The following is a 12,134-nucleotide window of genomic DNA, read 5'->3' as shown; positions in this document are numbered from 1 at the left end:
CCACAAAGGTTTTAATCTATCTGCATAGCCTAACATAATGTCTAACTCCCAATAGGAATGCAATAAATGTTAGATGAAAGAACAACTGAATTGATGTATGCCCACGCTTCCCTTCCACTTCCATGTTCCTAACAAAGCAGAATTCTCTGCCTGTAATGAACACATGTCTAACTAGAAACTGGAATGGCTCAGAAGTGTGGTTGTATCTGGCACACATCTGCCCTGTGTTGTTGGCACCAGACTGCTGTGAGTTTCCTTTCATTTTTTTGGCCAGCTCACTAGGCCATTTCAGACTTATTCAGGTTGCTATTTATTAAGCTGCAAGACATAGCCCCTGAAATCTAAGTTTCAGGGCTACATTCATTAAGTGCAAAGTGCAAGTTTGAAAAGTGCAAAGTCATAAGTTTTAGTGCAAAGGACTAGGGGTGATTGTGGATTTTTAAATTTAAATCAATTATTCCACTGACTAGATCTCCATCTTTACTTGAAGGAAACCATCCCTTAGATGTAAAAAAAAAAAAAAAAAAATGAAAAAAGATCTACTCAGGCTGGGTTCTTTTTTTTTTTTTAAGTTGACTCATTTCATGGCTACTGCTTCTGATTAAAGTTCACTATTCTAGGAAATAACATTTTGAACAAAATCCTTACCAATGTTAGTTTTCTATTGAATTTAATGTGTGCAAAGAACTTTAATCTGCAAAGTCCTTGACTTTCTCAGATATTTACTGAAAGACAACATAGGTTCTCTCCACCCACCTGCTCTTCAGAAGTATTACGACAGTTCCTTTCCTGGTAGGGATGATGTATTGCTGAAAAGGCGCTTGGCGGTAGGGGTGGGGCCCATGGTGTTTGTTCTTAGTAATGCCGTCAATCCCAAGAACTGTCTTGAGACTTAATTTCTACCATCCAACAATTTACCTCCACTGTTTCAATCACAAACTCCCACTCTAATGCTTCCCAGTAAAGCAATGAAATGTGGGAGGGAGAGGAAGAGATAAGGAGAAGGACGTGGCTTTCTACTTGTTATAAGGAAGACAGGGAATCAGGACCAGAAGGAGGGGGCTGCCTAAACATTTTGCTTGGAGTAATGTGCTCATGCCTACCTCAGCCTGAATATGAGGTAGGTGTGACCCCAGAAAAAGAAAAAAAAATTAACTGATTGTGACTCATTCCCACATAGTGTACACTAATTAAGCTCCCACCCACTTATTTTTCCAGCAAAAAAAAAAAAAAAAAAAAAAAAGATTTACAGCAAGATAGCCTGGGTCACCTGCACTGTGATTCAGCACCTTCTGTCTGTGAAACTCAAACTGCTGCTGCAAAATCTTAAAGAAATTGGGACCAAGCATCTTTAAAGCTGGGATATTATGTATTAATGGATCTTCTATCCCCCTGGTTTCTTTGATTCTAATCCTTCTAATTCTTTCAAATAGATTCCTCTAGTGGACATCAGGAGCACACACAGCCCCTGTGGATAGGAAGTGGAACATGTCAGAAGTATATGAATGCCATCTGACACTTTCCTTCTTGCATTTCCTTTATATGGGCTTGTACAGAAAGATGTGAAACTCAACTGAAAACAAACAGTAATTTTTGCATGAAAAAAATTATTGCTGTGTAAATTTTCTGCTGGTAAAAGACTGTGACTGAGACTGCTTGTTTTCCCTCGAGTTCATTCTCCTTGACTTTCATAGTGAGAGCAAGGGCACATGACCACCCAGAATACATTACCCAGCCTCCTTTGCAGCTAGTATAATAAATGATTCCCGTTCTGGCCAATGGAATGTGGTTGTGCCCTTATAGAGCAGAGGCCTGCCCTCCTCCTGCACTGGACCTCATTCCTGTTTTCTAGAATGTCAGCAAAGATGGTGGGAGCTGAAGCAAGCATCATGGGCACAAGTTGGAAGCAATCAATTAAACGTGGAGGAGAAACAAACAAGATAGAAGGTGCCTAGGTCCATGATGGCTGTGGAACCAACCTAGCAGGCATGAGCAAGTCTACCTAGATTTTTATATGAAAAAGAAATAAATTTCCATCTTCTTTAAGCCACTCTTAGTTTGGGTTTCTCTTTTAGAACAGTTGTATCAATCTCCTAACTAGTATAGGTACTTTTTTTTCTAAGCAAAATCAGTGCTGGAGCAGGCAGAAGTAACAGAATTTTGAGATTAGACTGGAGCATGCTCAGTAATGACAGCAAATGAGGAAAAGTTGAGGTGTTATCTTACTTAGATGGATAGATAATGGCTAGGCAAAGAGGAAGGACCAAATTACCTTGAAGAAAACCAGTTGACAGTAGTGTTTGGGAACAGAAATATGAGAACCCTTCCTTAGAGCAGCTGAGAGTTATAGAAGCCAGAGCCTTTGCTGGTTGGAAAAGAGGAAAGAAAGAAATGCTCCTAAGCCCCGTGGCATTGTGAGATTGGAATGCTGCCTGATATTCTAGCATTTTATTAGTCATCCCCTTCCTTACTATAGGAGTTATTATATTCCTTGACATCTACCTGTATTCCCTCTAAAGTAAAAATGGCCAGAGTGGCTAAATTCAGGTCAATCTGAAGATCAAAGTGAATAATAATTGTACTACGTAATAAATGAAATTTGGGGGGGTTTTGCTTTAATGCTACCTTCTTTTCTGGATTTTTCTCCAATAGATTTAGTGAGTAGAAGTGATTTTTTTATTACATGCATGAACTGTATAGTGTGGAAGTCAGGGCTTTTAATGTACCCATTACCCAAATAATGTACATTGTACCCAATAGGTAATTTTTTGATCCCTCCCTTCCACCCAACCCCCCTGAGTCTCCAAAGTCCATTATACCACTATATATGATTTGCATACTCACTGTTTAGTTCCCACTGATAAATGAGTACATGCAGTATTTGTCTGTTCCTGAGATCCTTCACTTAGGATAATGGGTTCCAGTTCCGTCCAGGTTGCTGCAAAAGACATTTATGTTATTATTTTTATAACTGAGTAGTATTCCACTCATCAACACACTGAACTTTGTAGAAAAAAAATCCTTAAGTCCATAATGATACTGTAAAAAAGAGGAGAGAGAAAAACTCTTGTTTTCTAGAAGAATGCCATCTGATAAACATAGAAAAATGATAAAACTTAGAACACTATCATTTTATAACAACCACTAATAATTTATTCAGACTTTAGTGAATAGTTGCCAGAGAACAGAATATTTACACAGTCTCACTTTCTTCGCTACAGACCACTTTGTAGGCACAGAGGAGGAAAAGTTCAGTGGAGAAACCTGCTAAATGCTACCTTAGCCACCTGCTCAATTTTAGTGCAATGAATGATGGGAAAACCTGAGACAATGTGCAGCCCAGTGTGATGCACTAAGCATGATGCGCTAGAGATTTTTGTCAAAAAGGGAAAAGAAAAGGGCGGCGCCTATGGCTCAGTGGGTGGGGCGCTGGCCCCATATACCGAGGGTGGTGGGTTCAAACCCAGCCCTGGCCAAACTGCAACAAAAAAAAATAGCCGGGCATTGTGGAGGGTGCCTGTGGCCCCAGCTACTTGGGAGGCTGAGGCAGGAGAATCACCTGAGCCCAGGAGTTGGAGGTTGAGGTGAGCTGTGACTTGCACTCTACCGAGGGTTAATAAGTGAAACTCTGTCTCAAAAAAAAAAAAAAAAGGAAAAAGAAAAATGTGGAATCTGAATCTAATCATAAGCAAGCAATCAGACAAATCTAAATTGTGGAACATTTCACAGGACAACTTGTTTGAGCTCTTCAAAAGTGGCATTTTCATGAAAGCTCCTCCTCCCCCATCCCTAGAAAATAGTTTAAAAGATTCCCCAAAAAACATGATAGCTGAGTGCAACATGTGGTCCTTGCAGGCATCCTGGATTTTTAAAAAACAACTACAAAGGTCAATATCGGGGACAATTTGGTATTTAAATACAAACTTCAAATTAGACAATATTATTATAATGATGTTAATTTCTTCAATATAATAATGGTATTCTCATTATGAATCCTTATTATGGCCTTGTTCTTAAGAAATATACCCTGGTGCTTGCTTCAGCAGCACATATACTAAAATTGGAACCAGACAGAGAAGATTAGCAAGGCCCCTGTGCAAGGATGACATGCAAATTTGTGAAGCGTTCCATGTTTTTACACAATTACAGGAGGGACTTTATCTAACAACCACAATCAGTGTAACCTAATTCTTCGTAGCTTCAATGAATCACAAACACTTTTTTAAAAAAAGAAATATATGCTGAAGTATTTAGGGGTGAAAAGTCATAATATCTATAATTTACTTTCAAATTGAATGGGGGAAAACTAAATGGAAAGACAGAGAAAACACCAAATGTGGGAAAGGGTTAACAATGGGTAATTCTAGGTGGATGGTATATGAATGTTCATTGTTCCATTTTTCCAATTATTTTAATTTGAATTTCTGTAAAAAACAAAAGAAATGGTCAATTTGCCTAATCATCCAGGTTTATGCTTATTTTACACCTTTCAATAAATAAATTATTTAAAATAAAAGGGGTGGCTGGGCGTGGTGGCTCACACTTGTAACCCCAGCACTTGGGAGGCCGAGGTGGGTGGATTGCCTGAGCTCAGGAGTTCAAGACCAGCCTGAGCAAGAGCAAGACCCCCATCTCTAAAAAATAGCCAGATGTGGTGGCAGATAGCTGGTAGTCCCAGCTGCTTGGGAGGCTGAGGCAAGAGAATTGCTTGAGCCCAAGAGTTTGAGGTTGCTGTGAGCTATGACACCATGGCACTCTACCGAGGGTGACAAACTGAGACTCTGTCTCAAAAAACTAAACTAAAATAAAATAAAATAAAAGGGGCATGTTTTTCTATAGTCATTTACAATTTCTTATTAACTTCCAAAGGATATTATTTTTCAATTGAAGCCCAAAGATTATAAATTATTTATATATTCTGATCAAATATACTACTTATTATTTAACAATTAATAAAAGCAAAGGGGACCTTCTTTAAAAATTTCTTTTGATTCTGACAACTTTAATCTGGTAAACTCTAATGGATTGAACAAAATCTTGGCTTTCCTTCTGAATAGTATAGATACCCGTATTTCTCTAGACCAGCAACCTTGAGCATCTATAGACAAATGTCAAATAATCATTTACAGTCTTTGAAGCATCCCAGTATTTGAGTTCCTGCCCCAAATATTTCTAGCAGAGTATTCAGCATTCTAAGTGTAGGTACTTGGGATAATGGCCAGATGGGTGTGTATTTGAGTTTTCCTGGGATTAAAAGAATATCATCTCATATGGTTTTACAATGCACTGATATAGTTCAGTAACTTTATAGAAAGACTGCTCTATTGTCCTTGCAATGGTTCATAAAATCATCTTGGACTATCAAATATACCATGGGGCTGGGCCAAAGAGGAAAAAATATGGACTTCATCTTGAAAACTAAAAATTAAAACTCAAAGGCAGGGGTCCTCAAACTTTTTAAACAGGGGGCCAGTTCACTGTCCCTCAGACTGTTGGAGGGCCGGACTGTGGGCCCCAGGACGAGTTGGCTGCTAAGCAGAACAGGCAGCAGCAGCAAAAACACCTGGTGGGCTGCACGTGGCCTGCGGGCCATAGTTTGAGGCTGCCTGCTCAAAGGAGTAGGTGGTTTTCAAGATGAAGTCCACTGTCGATTACATAAAGCAGACTTTCTTCACCAAAGGAGATAAGGATATATCTAGAGATAGGATGGCTTGGTCCACTGCTCCATAAAAATAGCCTTATAATTTAGATCATTAGTACAGTAGTAAATAACAGTGCCCATTCTCTATATGGAGATTCATATTTCCTTCAATCTGCTCAATGGGACAGGTAAACTGAGGCACTTCATCAGCTTTTATGATGTAACCAAGCAGCAAGTCCTATCTACACTCTTTATTCCCAAGTCATTCTCATGGGTGTCCATAGCTCTGATTACCATGTCTATGTGCTGACAATTCCCAAATTTGTATCTATAGTCCAGATCTTTCTCCTAAGCTTCCCACCCATATATCCAATTCCCTAGATGTCATTCTACTTGGAAGCCCCACAATTCTCTCAACCTACACAACATCCAAAATGGAATTGGTGATGCCGTCCTTAATTCCTGTCCATCCTGTATCCTCCCTTCAGTGGAAGGCATTACCTTCCACTCAGTTGTCTGAGCCAGAAAGCTTGGCATCTTCTGTGACTCTTCTCTCTTCCTCATCTCCATGTCTAATCAAAGACAAAGTCCTGTATTATATGTCTCATATGTCTCCCAAATCCATCCACCTTTTTCCATCCCCATGGATTTCAAAGATATATATTCCTAAGTAGATGACTATAACAACCTACAAACTATACTCCAGTTTTGCCCTCTTCAATACATTTTCCATATTATGACTAGAGCAATTTTCCCAAATTGAAAATCCAATTCTAAATCTCCCCTGCTTGAAACCTTCTAACAGATCTCCATTGCACTTAAAATGAATTTCAGAATCCCTGGGCTTAAAAGGTCCTATATGATTAAGCCCCTACTAACCTCTCCCCAGTTCACCTCCCTCCAGGCAGTCCTTCCAACCCTGGGTTTTAGGAATACTGAGTTTCTTTCAATTTGTCAAAAATGACTTGTTCCCACCATAAGATTTATTGTACTATTTTGTGGGATAATTGTGTGTATTGACAATTTACTTGTCTACATTCCTTCACCAGTTTATACACTCCAGGAGGACAAGAACTGTTATCATTTTTTTTTTACCATTTTGTCCCCAGCTCATAGTGCAATACCAGTACAGAGTTGGTGTTCAACAAACTTTTATTAAGGAAATGAATGGTGTGATTTTCAATAGGTTTAGCTTTTTCACTATTTCTTTATTGTTTCAAAGAAATTGATTTGAGATTTTGAAGTCTACTTTTTCTTTCCTTTTTGTTTTAGGATGTTAGAGGCCCAGACTGGCCCACTTTTTGCCAAAAGAGAGTTTTCTCTCGTTTTCCTCTGGGTATGGCTCAGTTCACCTTTTGAGGATTCAATTCATGTTGATAAGTGTTATTCTCAATTCAATTTTCATTTCCCAGAAGAAGGGAAATTAAAGCTCTGATGTACTAAAAGAAATCTGGAACTTTCTCCCACTTCTATAATTTGGTTTTGTGTGGCTGAAAACGATGACTTTGTGTAAGTCAATAAAGGACATGGAGAACTATAATCATCAGCATGTACTGTAAGTGTTCTTCTAGGCTTTTTATCTGTAATGAAGTATTATCACTCCTTCCTCTACTTCCTTGCCAGTCATTTTCTAAGAGTTTGATCTCTAATAAATGTCAGAAGTAATATGCTAACAGGAAAGGTCTCCTGGTAGGTCCAGACCTGATCGTTCTGAGCCACAGAGCAGACAGTGAAGAAAGCATGAAATGACCTCCTTTATCGCATTGCAGGTTTTTTTCTGTAATTGATGGCACAATACCAGTAGATCACAAATTATATTTTTCAAACAAGCACATCACCCTTGTAATTAAGTGAATTTTTACAGAGTTGGTAAATGACCAAATGTCAGTCTTGATTTTCGTTGTTACTGCAAACCTTCATCTTTTTCTGCATTCATGATTATTTTACCGACAAGTTGAGAATTAGAGCACCAGAGACCACTGACCAGATACATCTTAAGACAGAAATTGCACCTTGATTTTGATACATCACCCTCCAAAACTCTCTTCCCCACCTTTCAATAAAAAGTAGAATCAAATCTGGTTGTATAACCTTTATTTACTATGTTTAGCTTGGGAGGACATTAAGTTGTTCCAAGAAGTTAATTCACCCTCAAAACACAAACAAATGACATCATAGATTGAATGAAAAGTACAGGCCACAGACTCCCAAAGAGAGATTCCAAAGAATGACCATATTGAAAGAAAGTGTTGAAAAAATTTCCATGAAACTGCTTTGAAGAGAACAGTTCTTGTTTATATGCTGAAATTCTAGTATGTTGTTAAAAATTCAATCTCATTACTTTATAGCCACACCTCTTTGTAAGGTGTTTCTTTCTCACTCAGATATTTCTCCATTAAGTTCCATTAATCAAGCACTCAAGTTAATGTTCTTAGGCCTACTCTTTACTTTCTTTGAGATAGAAGTCGTACGTTTGTGAGTTGCCTGATTGTCTAAGGCTGGTGTACCAGTTAAGCTATTCTCTCTTACTTCCACATCCATCCTTCTATAGTTTATGCGGGGACTGAGATTCTACCAGCCACATTTCTGTTTTGCCAACTGCTCCTTGTTAGGCACTGCCCAGAGAGAGTGCTAGAGAGATGCACAGTGGAGGAGAAAAAAGGGACAGGCTCCTTCCTGTTTACTTCCTTTTTGATTCTTAGGGTTTTTTCCTATTGCTTCTTGCTTCTGTAAGAATCACTCCAACCTCACTTCCTAATCCCAGCAGTGGCAGCCCCCCTCCCCCCGTAGCAGCAGCTGAATTCAGTTATCAGTTTTGCTAACACTTGCAGAACCAGTCTCATTATGTCCCTACTCCAAAGGTTCCCAGCTAGCCAGCATCCCCTCCCAGGCCCTGTGAGGCCCCTTCTCTCAGCACGAAGACACTAGCACTGGGCAATTGATGTTTCTTCCTTGATCATTTGCATTTCAGCCTCTTGTAGTCTGTCTTTCAGTCCTCTGAGTTTTAGTCATTTCAACTTCTTCTTTTTTTTTGATTTGAAACAGAGTCTCACTCTGTCACCCTGGGTAGGGTGCTACGGCCTCATAGCTCACAGCAACATCAAATTCATGGACTCTAGCAATCCCCCCCACCTCTGCCTCCCAAGTAGCTGGGACTACAGGCGCCCACCCCCAATGCCCAGCTAGTTTCTTCTATTTTAAGTAGAGACGGGGCCTCGCTCTTGCTCAGGCTGGTCTCGAACTCTTGAGTTCAGGCAATCTACCTGTCGGCCTCCCAAAATGCTAGGATTACAGGCACGAGCCACTGTGCAGGCCAATTTCAACTTCTTCCTTTTGCTTCCTCAGCCCCAGGGGAAGTAGCTGTTTCCTAAAGTTGCTACCTACATAATACATTACAGTTCTCTTCTTGCCTCTTTAAGTAGTGTTAAGGGTTGAATTATGGTCTCTCAAAAAGATACTGAAGTCCTAGCTCTCAGTACCTATGAATATGATCTTATCTGGAAATAGGCTTTTTGCAGATGACCAAGTTAAGAGTAGGTCATTAGGATGAGCCCTAATTCAATTTGATTGATGGCCACAAAAAAAGGGAAATGGCTGAGATAAGAGATCTGGGGAGAGGGGCGAATTAGGACAAAGGGATAAACACATACAGACAGAAGACAACGTGAAGACACAGGGAGAACACTACCTACAAGCCAAGGAAAATCTGAGGCTACCAGGAGGCAGCCCCGGAACAGATTCTCCCTCACAGCCCTCAGAAGGAATCAACTCTGCCAACACCTTGCTCTTAAACTTCTGACCTCCAGGACTGTGAGGCTATAAATTTGTCATTTAAGCAATCCATTGTGGTGCTTTGTTATGGCAGCCCCAGAAAGATATAATAATACAAATAAAAAGATCATAACATTTACCTTATTAACAAATTTTCTATTAAATTCTCTCTGTTAAAAAAAAAATCCTCTCTGTTAAGATAACAAGCGGGATTTCTGTCTCCTGAATGAACCCTCACTGATATACTTGGGATCCTCCCCAGAAACAGCCTCTGGGAATAGACCATGAATGGATGCAAGTAGTTCATTTGAGATACGCCTTATTTGGAAGTGGTTTATTTTGCAGCGGATAACAAGAAGAATCAGCAGGAGAGACGGGGAAAGGGAGGAAGGCAATATAGTTTGGGTTAATGAAGTTATTGCTCTGGGCAATAGGGTTTTACTCTACTGGGGACCTTTGGATGACTCTATAAAACATGTCAGAATTGCCCTCACATAAGGGTGATAAAACTAGACTGTTTATTCACTAATTCCTGTCCTTCATTACTCCATGGCTAGTCCTGGAGACATCATTTCCCTAGCACTTCCGATCTTCTTTGTGCAGAGACAAAATATGCACCTATGGCCAGAGAAAGCCCTCAGGTAGAGAGTCACAGGAGCTTATGGCAAGAAGCTGTGGGTCTATGTGGAAATGATGAGGACAAAAATATAGGCTGGCACCGACAGAATCTGCTACACTGATTGTTAAGCCCTCAAGATCTAGCTATTCAAAGCCCAAAGGTACATTACATAGCACAGCCTATGAAATGTGGGCACCTTTTATTTTGCTAAAAAACAGTAGTGAAGCAGGAGCATTATTGTCCTTGCAGATTAAGAGCATCAGCAAAGCTTCACAATACAGCAAAGCTCCCTTTGCACTTGGTGTCTGAACCTGGCTAATGCAGGAAGGTATATTATGAAGATGCACTTACACTATGTTGTTTATAGTCCTGATCCTACACCCTCTTTCCAGTGACTTGACAGAACCATAGAATATAAGAACTTGAGGAGGTCTGAGAGATCAGCTAGTTTGAAAGTTTTCAAAAAAAATTTAGACTCTGAAATCTTTGTACAAACAAAATCTTACAATAGGAAAAGTAGCTGAAAGGGGAGCCATTCTAGTCGACACTTGTGAGGTGCAAGGGTTGGGGGGCTTTACCTGTTATATACCCCTCCCTCATATCTCACTGGCACCCCTGAAGGGAGGTCACAGAACCCCCAGTGCTCATATCCTCCAATTTAACAAGCAGTGAGTGACCTACTCCAACCTTCTCATGCTATATGGGGTAAAGAATTCCAACTTTTCTCTCTCAAAATCTGCAACACGATATCCATCTTATCTGATATTGACTTTAGTTTTCTATTTAAAATCCTCATAATCTGTATCATAATAAATCAGAATAGCTGGCTGGGATTTTACTTGAATGCTGAAAACAGGATTCACAAAGCAAATTAATTGGATAAAAATGAAAAGCCATCATGTCCATTCCCACTTAAAAATCTTTTCAACCACTTTAGATAATGAGTTCTCATATTTTTTTTAACTAAGAAAAACAGATTAGTGGAGGGGTGGTACTGAAGAGTGGGTTAGGAGAAAGAACTGGGAGATACTCATGTGAGAATTTGTATGTTGTTCCTTTTTTTTGCAGTTTTTGGCTGGGGCTGGGTTTGAACTCACCACCTCTGGTGCATGGGGCTGGCACCCTACTCCTTTGAGCCACAGGCACCGCCCTAGTATGTAGTTCTTAAAGAAGTACTCATGTTGTATGCATGGATGAGCTCCCCAAAGGTATGAAACCCAAAATGAACAGAAACCTCAGGATGGGGCTTAGAAGGCAACTATAGTTAGTCGGAGAGAAAAATTAACAAAGGCAGAGGAGAGTCAAACAGATAATAAAAAAATACAAACTGATGTAGTGTACCAGAATATAAGGGGAGGGGATTTAAAGGGACCAAATTCGTTAATGTAGCACAGCTGAGTAGTTAAAAAAGAAAGTTGAATTTGTGGCACTAGCTTTGGCCAAATGGTTAATGATGCTCTTAAATGACACAGTTCTAACGAATAGGGAAGCAGATTTCAGAAGGTTCTAAAGAACAGAGGTATGGCCACCTATTGGGGTCTCTACTCTTTAAAAAAATGAGCCTATTTTTCATGAGGTTCTTTTCAAGGAAGCTTTGTTAAACCTCAGTTACCTGTAGTGTACTTTTTCATTAATTTGCCCTGTAGCCAAGGTTGTAGGTACTAATTGTGATGAATCTCTGACTCACCTAGAGGTTCTCCTATTTTAATCTGTATCACAGCTTGATTTCTCAGTACAGTCATGTTCCCTGAATACTAAGGCTGCTTTCTATGACAGCAGTTTTGTTGGATCCTCTGAGAATGGCTTAGGACATGATTCTTCAATCTTGTGATATTTTCAGGTATTTATTGAACAGTCATAATTTAGGTTATTTGAAAAGTCCTGCAGCAAGCATCAGTGGTAGTTTTCATTATTCAACAGTTTTTCATAAGAATTTAGTATGTTGAAACACATTCTTCATTGGTACTTCAATATGCAGGTTTGTACTCTACTTTAGCCAACTGACAATAATTCTTGTAGGCTGGTCAATTCTTACATTTTTCCTGCAAAAAAAAAAAAAAATTGAAACTTAACACTTTTGAGAATTAAAGAGGTGTTCCCCAT

At 39.5% G+C, this 12,134-nt stretch overlaps 1 non-coding gene across 1 annotated transcript; it reads left to right on the top strand.

Moving 5' to 3' along the window:
• Positions 1–4,030: 4,030 nt before the first annotated feature.
• Positions 4,031–4,137, top strand: LOC111721863. Its single transcript, XR_002770865.1, has one exon. It is a non-coding gene; the product is annotated as a U6 spliceosomal RNA (small nuclear RNA).
• Positions 4,138–12,134: the final 7,997 nt, after the last annotated feature.

The sequence above is a fragment of the Otolemur garnettii genome, unplaced genomic scaffold, assembly GCF_000181295.1.
Source record: "Otolemur garnettii isolate 467f Iridium unplaced genomic scaffold, OtoGar3 scaffold00192, whole genome shotgun sequence".
NCBI classification, from domain to species: Eukaryota; Metazoa; Chordata; class Mammalia; order Primates; family Galagidae; genus Otolemur; species Otolemur garnettii.
The sequence above is the reverse complement of the archived record's forward strand: the minus strand, read 5'-3'. Positions and strand labels throughout refer to the sequence as shown.